The sequence below is a fragment of the Notothenia coriiceps genome, unplaced genomic scaffold, assembly GCF_000735185.1.
Source record: "Notothenia coriiceps isolate Sejong01 unplaced genomic scaffold, NC01 NC01_scaffold00027656, whole genome shotgun sequence".
In the NCBI taxonomy this organism is placed as follows: Eukaryota; Metazoa; Chordata; class Actinopteri; order Perciformes; family Nototheniidae; genus Notothenia; species Notothenia coriiceps.
This window is the reverse complement of record NW_011360357.1, coordinates 300804-322519: the sequence shown is the minus strand read 5'-3', so window position 1 is coordinate 322519 and position 21716 is coordinate 300804.

The following is a 21716-nucleotide window of genomic DNA, read 5'->3' as shown; positions in this document are numbered from 1 at the left end:
TCGTATCATCAGTTAGCTGAGTTTCTTACCGTTAGGAGGGTATGACACATTCATAGTTTTTTTAATATTAAGAAGCCCTGAGACACAGTGTCGTGAAAAAAAAAAAAAGAGTACCTGCCGGCGGGGACCTTGGGGCTTAACAGGTTTTAAATGGGAGATTTACAGTGAAACTGACAGACTCCATGAATGAAAGGCTTGTGACTGTCATTGAAAAGAAGGGTGGCTATATTGGTCACTGATTTTTTGGGGGAAATTCAGATGTTTATTTATATATTTTTAATTGTTTGTTTATTATTCTCACTTTGACAGATGGAAATACAGTAAGCAAGCGAGATTACAAATGTTTCGTTGTTTCCTTTAGTTGTATAATAATTATGCATAGGCCTACCAATAGTTGCGCAATAATTCTGCACACATAGATTATCTCCTAAGAAAGCACTTTTAGGTTTGAGGTTTATTAACATTTTGGATTTACCGAGAGCACTGTAGTTGTTCAATAATGAAATTAGTCCTCAAAAATAATACTTATAATTGTGCACACAGTGTACGTGTGTCAAAGGGAAGAAGAATGAAGGCATCCATGCAGGATTTTGATGGCAGCTAAAAATATATGAATTGTACCTCTTTCAAGTCCCAGAAGGGGGTCCCTGCAAACGGTCTCCCGACAACTTGCTCTCCTCCACATGCTCTACAGTTTCAGATTATTTCCTGTATCGTTCCAGACACCCACTGGTTTCCCTTGTTTTCAGCACAGCATAAAAGCAATTAGCATTTGCTTAAAACGTCAACTATGTCATGCCATAATGACTATTCATTTTGTTTGCAAGTTTTAGAGCCCTATAACTATACAAATGGGGTGTCAATTATACTTTTACATTTAGTAAGGGTTTAATTTGTTTTCCAAGCTGCCATTGGTTCCTATTTATTTTCACAAGGTGCTCAAATGAGTCAACAGAAACTTGGAACTTTCTTAAGTTCTGCAATCCATCATAATCAACAGCAAGTCTGCACTGATTTTCACTAAAGTTAGTGAATAGAGTCACTTACTAATTGTATTTTTAGTTCCCTTTCTGCTGCAGTAACCAGGTTCCCATGAACTTGACATAAAAACTTCCAATGGAGGATTGGTTGTAAGCATTATAGCACAGTTTTATTGAAGAATGTTAAAGGTTGTGCACTCCACACACCTCCTAGAAACAGACAGAAACAGTACGTGGGCAACTCCTTATTAACAGGTTAGATTATTAACTGGCCTTCAGGTGAAACTGCTCATTATAAAGTTTCAGCTCACTTTTAACACCCTATCCATTATGACTCAAAGCGTAGAACCAATAGGCTTGTGGCGCACTGTGGGGTAGGGAAAGTGAAACGACTTGCAATGTTCTTTCTTCTCAACTTGTCTCTCTCTGTCTACTACCAGTTTTATGGAACTGTCAACCCTTATTTTACTTTCCACCATGAAATGTGATGATAATGCTCATTTAAAAAGTTCAGATCTCAAGACGGTTGTTTTTGCTATTTATAATAACAATAATGGTAGTAAAGGTAATAATAACAACAACAATAATATGCATATAATAATAAAAATAAGGATAATATTAACAATAGTAATAATGATGCTAATAATAATAATATCAAAATAACAAGATGTGGCAATATTTTCTTTGTTTTGCATAACTTAAAATCTTATAAAAGCATATTAAAAAGTGTCTCTGTAGGTCTCAGATCTCCTTTGTATAACCTAGAACATGCAACAACGAAGATGATTGTGAGTATACAGTCAATAAGTACATTTTGTTTATACTGTAGCTTTGAATATGTTTGAAGAAACAAAGAATCAAACTAAATATATTCTGCTGCAATGTAAACAAAGGTTACAGTTTAAATGTGTGCAAATAAATATAGCAACATTATACAATAAACTGTAATGACATAAGGTAACGTGAAACTCAGTGCTTCCATAGACACAGTAGAACCTTTTATCCCACTCCACTGTGGGCAGAGAAAGCACTTTTTTGGAGGATTCCCTCTCCTCACAGCTTCACCGATGTGAAGTGTTTGATATATGTATTCACCCTATGAGCAGTCCATTGCTCTCTCCGAGTCTGACAGCTAATAACATCCAGGTGTTATGTGCCAACACGCTGCCAGAAGGAACATCCTACAGACAATTTCTGCATAGGCGGAGTTTTCTTTTATTCTTTTTTGAAAAATAAAGAAAGATCCCTCTGCTTCAGCGAAACCAAGCTGCAGGTGCAATCAGTGCAGTGCTTAAACCTTTTAATTAACTCCATCTATCATCATTAGCCAGATAGTCACCAGTCCAACAGTCTCACCGTTAACTCTTTGTGAGCAAAGCGAGGAGAAAAGTAAATGATGCACTGCTCTTCTTTGCGTTTCGGCCCGTCGCCGACAGCTCCCCTTCCCCGTGCTCAGTCAGTGTGGACCGAAACACATCAGTCTAAATCAGCTCCACTTTTATCAGTGTGAAACCACTGGCCTCCATGCTGGACTAAATACTAAGCTAAAACTAAAGCCTGCTGATGCATGTGATAGCATGCAGACTAATTGTTATAGTTTGCAGCATTCAAATGAGATTGACCTTTTGGTGGGGATATTTGTCATGTAACTGCTGCTGGAATTAGAACAGCTATATTTGTTCCAGGCATTGCAGATTAAATGACTTTGGCCATGTTGTTTCATTTAAAGTTATAAACGCCATTAAATGTCATTTCACAACAAATTGACTTTTACTTTTTGAGGTTGTTTATCATTCTGCTGGCTTTGTACAGACCAAACATATGACACACATAGAATCGAAGGAGTGAATATGCACCACTGAGAAGTAGGAGAGATAAATTAGTCTGAGATATTGAGTCAAAATGACGAAATATTGGACTTTTAGAACAATTTGAGACAAATAGGCCTTATCATTTACCAGTCTTATAGATATAGAAGAGGCCTGCTACACAAACTAGTAGGTTGTATCATTGAAAACAGTTGATCACCAAAAGAGAAAATACAAGAAGATTCCACTAATCTGCATTGACCGTAGTAATGACATGCGTTGTAAAGCATGGTGTCTTTGTGTTATCAACCTTATTTTTACCTTTATAGATTTTTTGTTTCAACCCAAACCACCTTTTTTTATGAACCCAACAAAGAACTGATGTTGCTTTAAGCTGAATAAGTTATTTTGTTTGTGTTAAATTGTTTAAGTTTGCTTTAGTTTTACATCTTGTAATTGTTAAGTTTCACTCAACTTTTACATTGCAGGTTGCTAACAATCAAAATGGGTATATATGGAGTGGATGGGGGTGCTGATGATGTTTTGCTTCCCATTTTTCTAAATTACCACAACGATCAAAGTGATATTGTGCAGTTTCATAACCAGTGTTAATTTCCATTTGCATGGTTCTTGTCAACCTGAGGTTAAGGTTAAACACTGCTCCTACAAGTGGTAGAAGCAGTGCCCTTGAAACCAGTATCCTATCAGCATTGAGTATTAAAGGGCTACCACCACATTGATGTAGATACTGTATACCCATTACCTTACTCCTAATACTATGAAAACAGTTCACAAATGTTTTTAATGTTGTACAATATGTTGTCATGCACTTCTTCACTAGATAAACAGTAATACAAATACAATATTTGAATTTTTTTATCTGGATTTGATCTTTTATCAGTATAGTAGAAACAAAAATTGGCATTTTATGATTTCCATGTCATTTCACAACAGTTTGCCGGTAAGAACAGTCAAAAAACCTGGTTTCACTGAAACAGTGTCACAGAAAAATGAACAGGATCATCTTCACCAAGGTGGTATTTCTTGCAGTGCAATAGAATTGGCTAGTAATAGACCCTAGATAGTAATAATGTTCCTGCTATTGGGTCCAAACTATTGTAATGTGAAGGCAGGCAGTTTGAAAAACAAGCAGGTAGCAATCATCATGAATTAGGGTCGGTGTGAAGGAGAAAGCATTGAGAGCAAACATTACAGAGCTTTGCTACGCTCATGCACTGAAACTGAGGAATAATAAATCTATCTGTTTGTATAGTGTACTTAGATTGTCTGTAATAAAAGGGTATACTGCAGGAAAGTAAAATAAAAGTGCATGGAACTGTAGATGGAGTAGGCTATGTGTCCCTGAAACACATCTCAGTTATTACTCATATGACATGTGTGGGTGTTTAGAGGGTATTCATAAGATGGCAATGTCTACTTTCCATTGCCTTCCATATGACTGACTCATTAAAGTATGCACTAAAGATCAACTAAAAGGAACTACAAATGGAATATGCTGTTTAACTGTTTCATCAAATGATTATGCAAATATTTGAGAAGTTCCATGTGATTATAAGCAAGGGGTGACTACACTGTTTGCAAAATAAGTCCAATTGTTAAGAAGTCCATGAGAAAGTATACCCGATTTTTACTTGATTTTTTACTTTTGTTAACATTTTCTTAATACTTTCATGGTCTCAGTCGCCATCTTAAATACAGCATGATGGTCACTGTAAATGTTAGTTAAATTAAGAGTAAAATAGACAGTAAAACAGGCATTTGTCATGGTGTGGCTATACCGTGTGATTTAAAGGTGACTTTTAGGGTGTTTTCCAGTCTGTGTGTTGTCTGTGTTTTTGCCACACGAGTATGATAACGGTCGTATCTGCTACAGTTCTCTAGTATCAGATAGACGGTTCGGCCACACGAGGCCGACATGGAAACGCATAAAACGATAACGATAACGGGTCCCAAGGTGGGTAGATCTGCAAACGGAACGCTCTGGGGGGGCAAACGGCTCCGTGTTTACGCCTACACGATCATTTCCTGATAACGATGACGCAATAGCCCCAGTGTTTCGAGCCAGGTCCCGGCATCTCGCAGGACAGTGCACCCAGCAGGAGCTTCCAGCTAGATTTGATCAATATGGACATAAACGCGAGTAAAGTCTAATCGGACAGGAGAGGAGACACGCAGCTCTGCATGATAACCTGCAGCTCCGCCCGCTGTGATGGAGCGATGAGCGGAACAAAACACACACTTTAAGTCAGATCATCACCCTTAGCTGTTTTAATTACCTCTCAAACTACCTAAACTAGCTATAAATATGTTTATTTTTACTGTCGGGTCACTCATTACTGGATCATTTGCTGCATGAGACCACGGATACTGACGGAGGAGAGGTGGAGGAAAAGAGAGGCTCCGTCCTCCGTGTATTATTCTTATATTATTATATAGAGTCGTTATTCATTTGTTTTAAAGCTCAATAAATAACAAAGAAGACCTTTGATCGGCACTTTTCTAATTTTGTCCGGAAGATTGAAACTTTAACGGACATGTTGACCGGCAAAACCCCACCTCTGCTGCTAAATCCAGCGCGGAGAATAAACAGAAGGGCAACCATGGCAACCATGCATACGCAAGAAGTCTTCTTCGCTGCTTTTGGTGTATTTTGTGGCGGAAGTACAGTGCCACTTACAGGCCCGGCATATGTACTACAGCGTTCGAACGGGGGGGGGGGGGGGGTGGGGGAAATCGCTTTCGAACGGTCTCGTGTGGACGGACACGTTTCTGGTGCCTGTTGCGTGTGGACGGAAGACTTTTTTGATAACAATTTTGGTCCGTTATCATCCTTGTGTGGCTCCAGCCTTAGACTAAGGTTGCCGACAAATGCCTATTCAACATTGGGATTTACCACTCACTCTTCCAAATCATTTCGGAATCAAGATAAACCACATCTAGAAAACCAAATGGCAAAACTCAAAGCTTTAAAGTGGTCTTCAGAATCAATGTCATATGGATTACTTCTACATCTTTTGTACACTCTATGGCTACAATTATTTATTATAAGACAAAAGGCTAATTAATAAGGCACACATCTTTCTTATGTGTTCACCATTCTGGGAATTAGGGTTAGGGTTAGTAACTGTGCATTCAGTAAAATACTCTCTTTATGGTGCCGGTGTAGGGATTTAGTTTCAAGTACATGACTTATGATGAAGGGAGATCAGTTTGTGTAACAGATCTCCTTGTTTGAAGGGTCATCAAACAACAAACAGTTACACAGCAGTTTATAATACTATGAGACAGGGTTTTATCACAAAGTTATCACAAAGTAAATCATTTTATCCTCTGCCACAGTGATTGCAAAGTAAACAGTTGAATAAGCCGTGTATGTTACAAAGTCATCCCTGAATGTGCACTCTCAGTATCCTGTGTGTGTGTGTGGGGGGGGGCCAAGGGGGGGGGGGGTTGTTTAAATTCACAGCACATATTGAAAACAGTGACCGTTTCACAATGTGTAGTTGTGCCCAACTGAACCATTTTAATGGTTATGATAAGTTCTGACAGCTATAAAATGGGCTGATAACTTTCAGAATGGATGGGAATAAAGACAGGCATTGAAAAAGTGGCTGTAGCTTCTCTTGTGTTTTCAGTCTAATTGTCTTTTCTAAATATACATGTTTTAATAATCATGCCCTTCAGACTTAGTTTCCCTGTGTTGCCCTGCTTTCATGAAGGAAACACAATGTGGCCAGCATTAATGATAGCTTGTACAATTTGCACTGCATCTGTGTCTGGGCTACAGACATAAATCGGTGCATTATGTAAGAATAAACCTCCTAATGAAGCACAAGTTGACTGTATGCTCCTGGGTCCATTCCTTCAGAGGAAAGCTTTGTCATGGATTGTGCTAAATGGTTACAAATCTGAGCTCTCCTTTGAAGACTAATATGCAATGTAGCAGCTACAAACTAATTACATTGCTGTCTTTACAGGGGTGCAGTCTGAATGACCATATGGGTATAATTAAGAGCCTAGGCCTATTGTATGCATGCAAGTGTTTTTATAATGATATCAACAGCACAATACAGTTTAGTTCTGCTGGCAAAAGTAAACTATTGACCTAAAAAAAGTCACTGAAAGAGCAGCGAGTACAAAATAAGACAATGATACAGTATATGTACCTCCCTCTGTGTATTCTTCGGAGTGTGTGTGTTTCTGTGTGTGTAAGGGAGAGTACTCCGGGGGGGAAGACTGTCACTGCTGATATTTTGTTCAGAGAGAATGCATACATAATGCGCTAATGTTTAACGCTGCTTGTTTTGCCAGCAAATGAATGCAAATGAGGTGGATCGGTACTTTTCTCCTGGCATTTGCATAACGCTCACATACCTTGGGGTTCCGCTGTGGCAGGAGTAAAGTGATAAAATGATTATCAGCTACTTAAAATGGATGAATTTTCAGGACTCATCTCTCTCTCTGTTGCTGTGCTGTTGACCAGTTGAATTTAAATTGGTTCTTTGCTTCTGCACGATATTTGTCCGGGGAGCTAAGGAAGCAGATGAACTAGGAGTGTAGTAATTTAAATGTCGCTGTGCTTCAGGATATCACATACTGTGACCAGGAACAGTCAGATCTTTATGGATAATGCTGGTGATGGTTTATATATTTGTTTTTGTCATTACCAACACCAAAATTAAATGGGTCCAACAAGTAATGTGACTCACAGCCGGACATATCCCATTTATAAGATGGACTATGTAGTTCGTTGTTTTGAGTATTTTGAGGCAGAAACACACACACTGTGCTGCCGCCTCATTACAGCACCATGTTTCCCTAATAAATACAATGTTTACTTTTGTTTGAATTGAAAACTACAGGGCCTAATTGTTCTTGTTAATAACTGAGCCTTAACTAAAGTACAAAACAATATTAAAATCAACATTTTGTTTGGTTCTAATATTTTCATTGGATTTAATACGATGAAGAAAATTATAGAGTTTTTAATATACATAGAACCATTCCGTCCGTATCTTTTTTGAGTTTTGAAGTCCACTTGCAATTAAATACATAGGAAATATTTTTGATTAATTGCAGTGATTGGGTTAAATGTCTAAAATGCTGATACCAATTTGATTTTCGTGATTTAAAAAAAGGGGCGCAGAACCTCTGCCTTTTCATTTTAGTGCCAATGTTAATAGTTCAGAGCAGCCTAAGTCTAAGCTATTTTTGTTTCTGCCGTGTCGCACATAGTTTATTGCAAACATAGACAATCAAGAGTATCTGCTGATGTTCATATTGACATCTTACCAGCAACATTAGACATGTTTCAATTTCAATGGCATTATTCTACTGTCACTGGTATTCTTCTACTTTTCTTTTTGTGCTACCCAATTCCTATAACCACAAGGTTGTAGTATAACATTGTCTTTCTGCTCTGACTATGTAAATGTCCTCTCTGTTGGCCTAACAAATACATTCTGATTCTGATTAACTGTAGATAAAAATACAGCATTTTTTCAATTAATTTACAATAAATGTATAATAAAAGAAAGATAAACATTACATTATTGATGACCATAATCAAATGCGAACTCAATGTAGAAAGATGGGGTATTGGGTAAATGTGATCAGACATGTGTGACAATTTAAGGGGAGTTTATTCTACAGTAATGTGTATGTTGCTTTAAACTTCTGTTATTCTGGCCCGCTTCAGAACCTTTCAAACCTCTTTTGTGTGTGAATGTGTCCATAATGCTGTTAAGCTCTCCTGTTTAAAAGCTATTTGAACTGAATTCACCCTTTTCTGTATTCATATTTTCAGGGAGTTTAGCCACTGGAAGGTGAACAGCCTGGCAACAGAGAAGAGAGATTTCCTCAAAGCTCCGTTGCCCTTAGCGCCAGAGTTCCTGCGAAACCTGCGGTTACTGGGGCGACGGCCAAGCCTGCAGCAAATCAACGAAAACCTCATCAAGAAGTACGGGACCCACTTCCTCGTCTCTGCTACCCTGGGAGGTAAGGAAGTGACACACTCGCCTTTATTCTCGGGTTATGAAATGTCGGGAAATACCAAAAATAGAGACCTACTCATTTCGGTTCTCAGAGGACTTATAGCTTTGCAAGTCGAGTGCTTCAGAAGAGTAGAATCTATTCCTGCTGATATTCTTTTCATGAAAAATGTCAAGTGACCTGCAGAATTAATCCGAGGTTGTTCCCCATAGTTATTTCCTTTTCCTCCTTCACTATGATGATCATTGCATGCAGCTACAAGGGCCTTACAAAGCAGATGAGGGATTACATTGACCCGTTTCTCAGCAAATGTCTCTGTTTTTATTGGATTTCTTTTTACCCCCGATCTCCGAGGAGAGAAGTAACTCACAAAACACAATCGCAAGGGCTATCGATCGTGTGCGTCCGACAAAACAGGGCTGAGACCTGTGTGACAACCTCATGATGTTGATACACTGCTGATCCTTGTCACCTCATAGCAGCCCAGATATACGAGTGCATTTTTACACTTTGTTGTTTCTTGTAGAAAATTGATAGTGAGTATAAAACACTTCAGCATCCAACATCATTATTACTATCAGAGTTAAAGGACATTTACAAGCCCAGGGACTTGCATTAGTAAGAAACATGATATACTATTAGACATAATGGGCTTTAGATTAGGATCTTCTTTTTTACTTTCTGTTATAGAGTTGGTTTGCCTATACAGTAAATGACCAACATAAAAAACATATTTCTTCACAGGAAGTAGATAAAACCATGCCTTATCGCGTGTCCTGAAGACAAAAGCATGTTACAAATATGTACCTGAATGAAAGGTAAAAGGAACACAAGAGAAAAGATCAAATGAATAACATTTAAAAAAAATAAATAAAGTAGTAATAGGAATAATGAGGGTAATAAAGTGAGGCAACTACCAACAAACTTTCAGATGTTATTTATTTGATGTGTAAGGTTTTCATCCCTCGCCATCTAACTTAGGCTCCTCTTATCACTGGGTTTCTAGGCTGTGGCATCAGCGTGGGAGACGGAGACAGAGATGAATGCAGCAGCAGACTGATAGTTAGACTCTATATGTAATTAACAGCCTCCACTAAATAGTCTGAGCCAGTCTGCATACTGATGAGGCCGGGGCTGAGCGATTGCGCACATCCCCAATCTCATTTTCTCTGTCTTTTGTTCGACCGTTTTCATCTCTTTCTTGCTTGTTATGGCTGACTCTCCAGCCATTGTTACATTGAGCTGTGAAGTAAACTTTGCGGTTTTGAAGTGAATAAATTGACTTCATGACTGACAAAAGTAAAAATACTGTCAATAATAAAAGCAATGAAACATGTTTATTAGTGATTGTAGAGACTGCAACAATACAACGTTTGTCCATCCTGGGAGAGCAAGACTCTTTCATTTTTCCCAGTTAATTGGGTATTTCTATTTTTCTTTCCCTTATCCTCAAATGGCTTTTTTTGGGAGTGCCTTGAAATCAATCTCAGCTTCCACTCCCTATAACATAAACAAAGTACTGTCTCAGTAAATTCTGATTTAAGAATTTGACATGCCTTTGACCGTAATTGATACATTTATATTCATAATTAAATTACTTAAGTTCAATGGAATGGGAATAGTAAATAATAAATGGTTACATACTCAACCCCAGCTAAGATTAGAATAGTAATCTCCTTGTGACTCTTGGAATGATGGAAAAAACAAATCAATAGTATACTGATCGAAAAAGGTGTAACTGGCTAAAGTATTAGCATATTACTCTAACCACATATACAATCATTCACGACTCTATAATATAATAATCTAAATTCCCACCAAATGTAGGTAAGGTTGTGCCCCATCCTTGAAGCTAGAAGTGAAAGCCAAAGTTAGCATGCCTAATATTCAACCCAATCTCACGGCATTTCGTGTTATAGTCACAACATTTAATCTATTGATTCATGTTCACCAACACCATTTCCCCCTTTTTTTCGTGTCACACAGAACGATTTTAAAAGCAATGTATTTCTATTGGTTGTATGTATCGTGCCTGCACCACGTCTTTTTGTCCGGTCGGGTCTTGGAAGACCGGAAGCTGTGTGGTTCATAAAAACATTTTCTTACTCAATATCAAGCCACGATTATTGTTTTTATTTTAAATTCTATAATGTCGGACTTTTTTGCCGTCCGTCAGGAAAAGAAATGGGGCTCACAATACTGAAATATGTATTTTTAAAATCTTTTTTTCCTTCTAATTTGTTATTCTTTTCTAAATAACACACTGTTATTTACTCAACAATAACACACTTTATGTTTAAACTGTCAAACAGGAAGACAACAAATAAAAAAAGAGCCCCACTGGCATTTTGGAAAATATGGCGCAAGCTCACAATTGATATATGTTATTAGCATTAGCAAGCTACAGTACTGCGAATGTACGCGGAGGATGCTAGCTAAATGCCAAAATGCTATGTTAACTATCTTCCAGCTCTTTATCAGACTTTCAGTGTGTTATTCTCCATTTTCAAATGCTGCTTTTAAAACTTAAGTTGAGAGTGCCTGTTGGATAATTCAGGAGGTGGGCGTTGGGATTAATTCCAGTAAATACACAGAGCCGTGCCAGCTCTGACTTTCTAGAAGGATTAAAATCTAAATAGATAGTTCGGTAACAGGAGTGACTGGCATTGCTCAGCAAGACTTGGACACACTTGATTATTGGTTATTTTTTAGACATTACATTGCCCTTTAAATCAGTATCTTGTTTTTTTTCTACATTATTTCAACGGAACCATGTATACTTGTACTTCTAATGTGTAAAAGATAAGTATAAAGAAAAAAAAACTCTTATTAAATCAGAGGACAATGTCAAATACATCCTAATGTGGTTTGGCGTTGTTAATAGATATTTAATTTTCTGAGGAAAGAGAGCAAAGCAAAATAACAATTATACATTTTCTACACAATATAAAGCAGAATGTTCCAAATGTTCTACTAAGGATAATATCAGCCTGCCGCACTGGCATGGTGAACCACTATAATTGAAGTGACAGTAATTTCCCCTAGGTAAGCACAATAACAAGATAATTCAATACTTTAGTTAATAAGATTACAAAATAAATGAGTAGTTTATTCAACAAGATAATGATAGAAAACAGAGTTGAGATGACTTAATAACTTACTCGATTTAACAATTGTTTATTGATCCACAGGAGAGGAGTCCTTGACCATTTTCCTGGACAAGCAGAAGCTGAATAAGAAGTCGGAGGGTAGCAGCAACAGCTCAGTGGTGTCTCTAGAGCTGCTCCACCAGCTGGCTGCTTCTTACTTCACAGATCGAGAGAGCACCCTTAGGCGACTGCACCACCTCCAGATTGCCACCTCTGCTATAAAGGTACTGTACACATACACACAGCGAGAAACTAAGCCTACACACAGCACATACACCTTTTCAAGCAGAGCTAAAAATTAGTATTTCACTTCATAGCAGCTGTGTAAATACACTGTTTATTTCCTTTATGTAGACTCATGTTTGCAGTTCTCCAGGTCCACAAACAACCACTCATCTAGGCTAGACACGAAAACATTAACGCTCCTGTAAAACTGTCCCTTTTGGATATATTACTCCAAGCTGTGCCTCAAACAAATAGCTGTGCTTGGTCTCAATGTATGCACACAAAAAGTCTTTTTTAAAGCTTATCTTCAAGGTGCATCATTGCTCAAAAGCTGAGGGAGAGATGAGGAGAGCTTGCGAGGACATTTAGAAAAAAAAAGAAAGAAAAACTGGCCTGGATTTAAAGCACAGTGTATGCACTGAAACCCACTGAGGCACTAAAGCGAGGCAAATGTCAAGTTTCTTTAGAGTCCCAGTGGGAAAGTATGTTTATGCATACTGTAGTCTACTGTACGCCACCTGGAATGGGTTACAGACTGCTGTTTTCTCTCCTGTAAGTGCATGAGAGTTATAACACCTGGTAATTATCGTTAGTTCCGTTAAAAGCTGTTGGACTTTGGCACTAAGTGGCTTTGATACTATCATTTTGAGTGGTTTAACACCTTTTTGAGCATGCAGGTTTTTTATTTTCATGGACTCACTCAATTCACTTCACTCTCCACTCAACATGTCATAATTTACCAGAAATCCATCTCCAGTTTTTTGTTTAGTCATTAATTGCATTAGATACAGTTTTGTTGAAAATCCACACAAAGAACACAGACAAATAAATCCTATTATCTCCTGGGCCTGGTTTCGCCTGGTTTAAATCTGTTTATTTCCTCCTGACGGAAGCAAAGCATTATTGTGACATACATTGTTCATATTGGAACAGATTTGCTGGCTCTTATGCCATGACAGCAGGTGTGTGGGTGGGTGTACTCTGCTTTCATGCTTCAACTTCAATAGCAAATCAGATTGAAATGAGTTATGGCTTGGTGGAAACTTTGTGTGTACCTTGAATTAGGTTGCTCATTTACAAGTGCCGTCCCTGAAAACCCTGCATGTGGCAGATTTTTTTTAAATTTTTTTTTTTTAGTCAGTTTATTGAACATGTCAGAAACAAAAACATACAACAATAATATATATATATATATATATATGTATATACTCTTTTTTTCCCTTTTTCTTTTTCACTCAAATTAATAATTATAAAAAAGTACAAAAAAAGAAAGAGAATAATAACAAAAAAAAAGCAATAATAATTCTGAAATAGTCTCTGCCATGTTCAACAGGGGCAAGAAGAAGCTTAAAAAAACTTTTCTGGTCCTACCCCCTCTAGCATATATTTTTCTTATAAATAAAATATTAGGTCATCGTCATCAGCGACATGTTTGTTTTTGCTTTTTGACAAAACAATCAGAAATAAATTACTTTTACAATTACAAGAAATAACAAATGGGATTTTACAGGTCCTGTTCATAACCATTCATGATTTGGCTCCTAAATAATACTTTCAGTTTAGACTTGTACAATATTTCAGTGCATCATTACAGTTATTCCACAGACTAACACCTTTTGATGAGATGCAATGAAGTTAGGCATTTGTTCGTTCAAGGTTCCCACTATGCAGAGGTGAGATCGACCATTTATGTTTTCAAAAGTAACTTTGAAAGAGGACACTAAAGTACTTGATTGCTTGAGAATGTATTTCCTCCAAAACCTTGAAAAGTATACAATTGCTATTTCCCGAAGAAGACAGGCAGAATAATATTAAAACATGACATTGAAATACCATGATGGGAAAACAATGTGTTTAATGAAGAAGATGTTAAGTACATATTAGTAGAAGTGAATCGAAGGGAAAAAGCACAACATACTTGTCTACAGTGAAGAAAATAGCAGAAGAAAAATAGACCTTTGCATACTAAGGGCAATACAGTTTTTATATTTATTGAGAAGCTTAATTACAACAAACCACCACTTTATATGCAAGCAACAGTAACATTGAAGAAGTTGAAGTATTAATGCTGAATCTCATTACAACCTCAGCACCCAGAGAAACACATTGTCTGCTAAGCCTGATTTAATAAGGAACTGAAATATTTGCACAATTTGATACATTTGTGTCTGTGGGGAGAAGCTAATGAGTGGCTGCTGCACTAAAACAATCGCTTATCTTTTGCAAAGAAGTCAACAGTTGTAAATAAGTAAATGGCACCATTAAGATCTGTTTTCCCGTGTCAGTTAGTCTGGTTTCAATCCATCCAGAAATATTTTGTGAAATGCATTTTTTATAAATCCTCTGCCTCTCAGGCCTATTAAACAGCCCTGCCTTCAATCAGTATGTGTCAAATGCTGCAGTTTGGTCTGAGTGGAGCCTTCTTTAATGCAAAATGATGTATAATAACATCATGTCTTATAGGTGTGACATGTAAGAAGAATTCAAAAACATTTGATATGATAAGTCATATTTATAGCAGTAGGAAATGGGCCAATCCTTAGGAACATATGATGTCTCGTCTATCTAGTATTGTTAGAAATTACCATTAAATATACATCATTCCAGCATATAATGTCAGCAAAAAACCCTGGTCTTTTTGTCCTTTAAANGACATCATATGATCAGCAGATCCTGTGTGAACGATCTACGTTAGTCAGTGGACGTCCGACAACATGCACACTAACTTATATTGCAGCTATAGGCTATACAGTATAGCCTATAGCTGCAATATAAGTTAGTGTGCATGTTGTCGGACGTCCACTGACTAACGTAGATCGTTCACACAGGATCTGCTGATCATATGATGTCCTGATGAACAGAAACACAAGCAGCCCGCTGGACTCAGATCTCTAGATATCTCATCACTCCTTCGCTGCTCCGGTTCAAGTCCGGGCTGCGGTGGTTTGTTGATACATGTCGTCTTCTACTGTTTGCTTTAATCAAGGCTACGTAGTTATGCAGCGCCCCCATCGGCAGTAAGTGGAATTACTACAAAGAACTCCGTTTAGTGCAATTATTTCATAAGTTTTGTTATACACAGCTCGGAAAATATTACCGAGGTCCGGACCTCGGTGGTAGATACGGCCATGGTCTCAGGGGATCTTAATATTTAATAACCTATTAGTGTGTTATACCAGAAAACGGGAATAATCTCAGCTAAATGACGATACAAACAATTTTTACCAAAACAAAACACAAGTCTCATAAGAAGCATCTAAATGACCCCTGAGCGAAAAATGCTAACCTATTACTGCACCGATAATCACTCCTAGCTCCCTTATTACTTATCCTAGGCGCACATCCAACACATCGTTTATGATCGCAAGGAGACACAGAATCTAACGGTGCCCACCTCAACACTGAAAGACACAAACACGCTAACATGGCTTACCTTCGTCTTTGTCTGGTCTTCAATGGCATTAAAACGATCAAAACGATGCTGTAGTTAATCCATAGGTTAATATCCAATGTGACTGCGTCCCCTTTGAAATGTTCTGATAATCCATAATCAATAAAACAGCTTTTCCGTTGCTTGATATCAGAGCAGGGATATTTCTCCCCTCTGCTGCAAGCTAGCATGCGCAGAGACGCCACCTTTTTTTTTTTAACATATGTGTGTGCGGGACGATTTCCCTTGGATTCTATTGGCTCTAACGGTCAGAAAGAGTTGTCACATGTCAAAATCGAACAAGGGGGGCCAGAGATATGGAAAATCCACCCAAATGGCCCAAGAAGAGGGTTTTTTTGCTAAATCTGTCTAAAAAGGTTTTCATTATTCTTTCATTTTAAGGCTTTTACTGGCTAACCACGCTTTGGAGTACTTTGATGAATGTGATGGAGCATTGTCCTGCACACAAATCATTGTATTATTAAAAGATGCAGAGTTTTGCCTGTACCACTGCTCGATGAAAGTGTCTTCTAAAAACTTGCAGTAGGTTTGGGAGTTGATTTTGGGTCTGTCTTCAACCCGAAGATTTGCCTCACTTGCCTAATAATTCTGCACACAGTTTTTGACCAATTTCTGTATACTTAACATCTGTCACATCCAAAACAAGACAAAAACAATCATGGGAAAAGCTTTTTATAAGGATGTCTTTTTTGGAGCTTGATGGCTATATAAAAATGTGTTAGCTGATTACACGGAAGACTGATTGTTAAGTCGGTGAATTCCAAGTTACATTATATTATCATTCCTAGCATTGGACTGACATATCCATTATTTCATGTTCACAAATTTGGTTGCCAAGTAATGTCTGACTTTAAAACGTCAAACACTTAACCATTACTCTAAAATAGTCTAAATCAAAGAAGTTCAAGAGTTCTGCAATATTTCACTTTTCTGCCAGGGAGTCAAATCTCTTGTCCAGGGAGTTCATTAAAACTCACTCCTGTCTCGTGGGTGCCCACTAGAAATAGACCCTCCACCCAGCTTGGAGGGTGGAAGCCACTGCATGATTTTTTTAATGATGTCTGAGCGGCTCCCACCAGAATCATTATACATCTTCTGAAAGGAATTCAACTGGAAGCTGACTGCAAGGGACCCCAAACGCTGATCCCATTATGACTCCTAATGGGAGCTGGCATATGGAAAGCTACAGATTATTTGACTTTTTGACTGATTCAATATTTAAGGTAAGCAGTAAAGTTCCAATAGTAAGTTTCATGCATGCAAGTTTTGAGTTTATTTATTATTTCATGGAGGGGATGTCAAACCAATTTAATGTGTGCTAATGTTACATTTGCACGGTGTGTCCTGAATCTGTAGGAGGTATCACCTGCCAGTTTACAAGGCTGGCATATCTAGGTTGAGCGTCTCTGTCGGCTATTTTTTTTATTCGTCATGCTTCAGCTGAATGTTGTTGGCCCAATACAGCACACGTTATACGATGTCGATGACACTGCTGAGATTTGACATTATTGCAGCAAATTGGAGCGGCAATTTTTTGTTCTGGAGAGTTAATGTGATGTATATAACTCTACCATTTTTGTAATAGGTGACACCCCATGGGGTCTAAGAAGATTGTCTACATACTGAAGCCAGCCTCAAGTGGAAAAATGTTAAACTGCAGTTTGTGGTACTTGGTTTAAACTTAACACAACCAACTAACTAAAATATGTCTCTAAAATGAGTGTCTCGGTTTTGCAATTTGCTTATTCCAGATTATATTTAAAAAACATATTTTCGTTCACCTTCTAACACTTTAAATCAATCCTGGTCAAATATCTACATTGTTAAGTACAAAAGACCTTTCTAGGTATGGCATATTTTTGTAGGTTAAGCATATGAACACAGAACTAAAGTTAGGCAAATTGATGTTTTTTTTGGTTTATATAGAATCATTGTCTACCCAAAACAATCTCTATTGTTTATCTTTGTCGAACAATACATGTTGTTTACAGGAATAATGGTTGTATCTAAAGAAAGAACCTTGGCACACTTAAACCAGGTTTTTCTTGATTGTGTTTTTCTAAAGAATTTCATAGAAAGAGTGCAGCAATGTAATGGCATACACTGGCCTCATTTGTAGCTCCGAATTGAAACAATATAAGCTTGGCAGTGCGTTGAATCAATTCTGCCAAGCTCATTTCAGTGTTTTTGTAGGAGAGGCTTTTTGAACACGTATTGCAGAGGGGGACTTAAACAAAAAAACAAGTTTACCCAGAGGATGCGTGACGTGCTCTGCATCTGACAACCTACCTGCCTGCCTGAATTAGTATCATGCTGGAGAAATCAAGGAACTGAACACGTTCCCCTTTTAAATTTCACTTAGCTATTTTGGGATGCGTGCTGTAGCCAATCTCCCTGTACAGTGTGTGTGTGTGTGTGTGTGTGTGTGTGTGTGTGTGTGTGTGTGTGTGTGTGTGTGTGTGTGTGTGTGTGTGTGTGTGTGTGTGTCCCATTTCCCTTCAAAAATTAAAAAGTGGGTTTATTGATATTTGTATCCACTCCTCCAGTCCTCTAAAGATAGATGAGTTCTATCACTTCAGTATGAGCAATCTCTGTCTGCATTAAAATGAATTAATTTTTATTGAGAAGGCATAAACTTGACTGTTTCTCTGGCTGAATAAATGTTCTGAAAGAAACTAAGATTAAATATCTTGGGTGTTTTTTATATAAAAAGCTCCCTGCCAGTATTCATTTGTTAAGATCCGCTCTGTCTGTCACTGCGTGGTGATTCTGTGCCTTTTCAGTGACACATTTCCGAAAGAGCCACAGCTATATGTATGGTTGCATTATTCATATCTCCTAGTGCAAGGGTAGATTACTTATTGATGTGCATAGGTGTCCCCAAATCACACGGCAATAAAGTTTTGAAACTTTGTATGGAGATTAAATGAATCCACTACAGCTTGGTTATAAACGGTAAATTGTAGCGAATCTTTTATTAAAAAATGTAGAGTAATTACACAGTTAAAGGTGGGGTAGGTAATTTTGGAGAAACCAGCTCGAGTGCGCAAGAATTTGAAAATACACAGCCGGAAAAAATCTGCCACTTCCTTACAGAGCCCCTCCTCCAACACACACGAACGCGCACATGACCAATGAGGGCATAAGTTTGTGCACAGATGGAAGGCTGACAGGCAGGTAGGCCATCCAGTTATTTTAGCCGGGCCGGCTCAGATGATTGGTCGTGCTTTTTATAGTACTACGGCTTCCACAGATGACATTTTTTTAATGGATTTTTCTTTTTATGGTGCCAAAGCACTTAAAGTATTCATTGCTATCGGGATGTTAAGAGCATTCCATGGAATATAACAAAAAGTGTACCTCGAGCCGGTTTCTGAAACTTACCTACCCCACCTTTAACACTAGAACCGCCAACGGGTACATTTTACCCGCAGCTGTTTTTTGATTGTATGTAACTTGTTTCGATAACATATTAAAGTCTCCCAGTCCGTGACTTTTCCTGAAAGTGTGTTATGTAGCACCCTCTGTTGTTAACAATTGTCAATACAAATGAAGTCAGATTGAAAAAATCGCCAAAGAAAATGCCATTTATACCTATATCCGCCAGCGGGTAATATTTACCTCATAGAAAATGCAGCGTAAACATGATGTGTTGCTATAGCAACGCCTTTTGTCTACTGCGGTTCCTTATAGATAGAGAGATAGATAGATAGATATATTGATAGATGGATAGAGAGAGAGATAGACAGACAGATAGTTATAGATAGCGTAACATCTTGGAGAATACAATATCTTGGATGACTGAGCTCACGTTGAGGACGTAATGCATGTGTGCATTACGTGCCAGTTGAATAAAGATGGACACTCGGAATGAGAGAAGTAGTCCGTGTTGTCTGTTTATGTAAACAATTATATGTCCATAGAACAGAACATTACGGATAGATCGATAGATAGATAGAGAGATTTGTACCTAAACAAAACACAAGTCTAACACCAAGCGTTTAAATAAGCACTCTTAGCGATATTTTATACTTCATGTTATCTGCACAAACTATATCATATCAAAAGCTGAGAGTCCACAGATTCTATTGGTATACATTTCATCCCTGTGCGATCAAAACTCACTGTTCTGTATGATAAATAAAAGAACATTGTACCTTGAAAATCAATAGCGTGTACATTTTACCCGTTGGCGGTTTTAGGTATACAGCGACCTCTGGCGGGTCTAGTGTTAATTAGCCCTAGTTTCAATATGTCTTATGTCTTTGGTTTAGAAATAGCTTAAACAATGGACTAGTTACACACTCAATGGGTTACATTTTGGAAGCAGCTCTCAGCTCCTCCATTCCTTTCTATGTCCCTTTAGGGGTGTCATGAAAAACTATACCTCTATTTTCTTATTTTAAAATCGTATATTTAGACCTCACTCAAAAGTTGAAAAGGCCAGATTTTGTAAGAAATCCTCTATAATGTTTTGTAATCTATGTTTTAACAATGGTATTAGGTTGTAAAAAAAAAAATCTGAACACTAACATAACTAGCCCCCCCCCACACACACACACACCAAATGAGACAAATGTATTACTGAGTCTAAAATAATCATTGTTGGTATTGTAGGGAAAATTAACAGAAATTTATTTGAACGTATTCAAAAACCTCTTGACATGTCTGTGCTGATAACAAAACATAAAGCCTGAACAAAGATTATTTTGGCAGTGGGTCCTGTGGCTCACTTGAGATTTTTAGATAATGCATTGTAGTTGTTCGGATAGGAAGCCAATATCCTTGTTTACATGATATTTCAGGGGGTGGGTTGTGAGAGCCTTTAAAAAAAAAGATATTCCCAATAAACCCTAAATGGCTCCACCCAGAATAATCCAAAGCTGTCAAAATTGAATTGTATTATACTTAAACATTTTGAAAAATATCAACAAAAGAAAGCCATATTAGTTGATTGGTTTGTATTGCCTAAATTGGGTCTCAATGCTGCATCATATTCACACCCGCAATATTTTCATTATACTTGTGCCTCTCTTAAACATAGCCTGTCAAGAAAACAAAATGGCCTCATCAGAAATTGAAATAATTCAGCCTGCTATCAAAAGCTAAACAGAGAGATGTCTGTTTCTCTTATTTTGTAATAGTGACAATTACACCCAAATTAGATCTGGCATTGTTAGAGACACCATGAATCGTCCGGCCCCCCCAACTCTGACCCACTGTCTACTTACTGAATTGAGACTGAACCCCAGAAATATAATTCAAATTGACTTCTGCTAAAGGAAAAGAGAGGGTTCACCAGTAGCAGGCATACAAATGTGAGTTTGTATATGTCCTATACTGTAATTGGCCTGGAGGCTTTTCTCCGCAGTAAATCTGCAGAATCAAAATAATTTAGTTTGTTTGTGTATTTTTTGTTCCAGCTGGGATGAAATAATTGAATCAGTATGTGTTAATACACAGATCCGGTGGCACTTATTATTGCTGTGAGCTGTTTACTATGTCCTGGAGTGATGCCAATTCACTAGCACATTCACATAGTGCACACACTCTAGTGCACGCATGTCGGCATGAGGACCAATTACAATCCAATTCCGGTGCAATAGTATGGGGTGAAGATTGTCAGCTGCTCCTGAGCCTCCAAAAGACTCGGTATATGATAGCTATTAGAGGCAGGAGATGGAAGCGCTGATGAACAAAATGCCCTTCTATTAGGAGGCAACCGCTCTTGTATTGCTTCCAACTTGACACAGTGCTTACTGCAATACATTGTGTAAAACAACCAACCAGCTTTAGAGCAGTATCAGTTTGTTTTTGGTTATACTTAGAGAAAGATAAATAAATGATATTCAGTATAGTCAAAGTTCTAAAGCTGATTAAAGCTCAATTACTCAATATTATTTTATTGTAAAGAATAATGCATATTGTTAACATTACGGTTAAAGTAAATGTTTTTTGTACATATTTTAATACCTGGATTGAATGCTTTTCCTACTCTGGTTACATTTGAATGTTTGGAACTAAAATGGAGCCCATTGCATCCCAAAAAATCAACACTGACCACATTTCAAAAGCATCTATATTTGCTTTG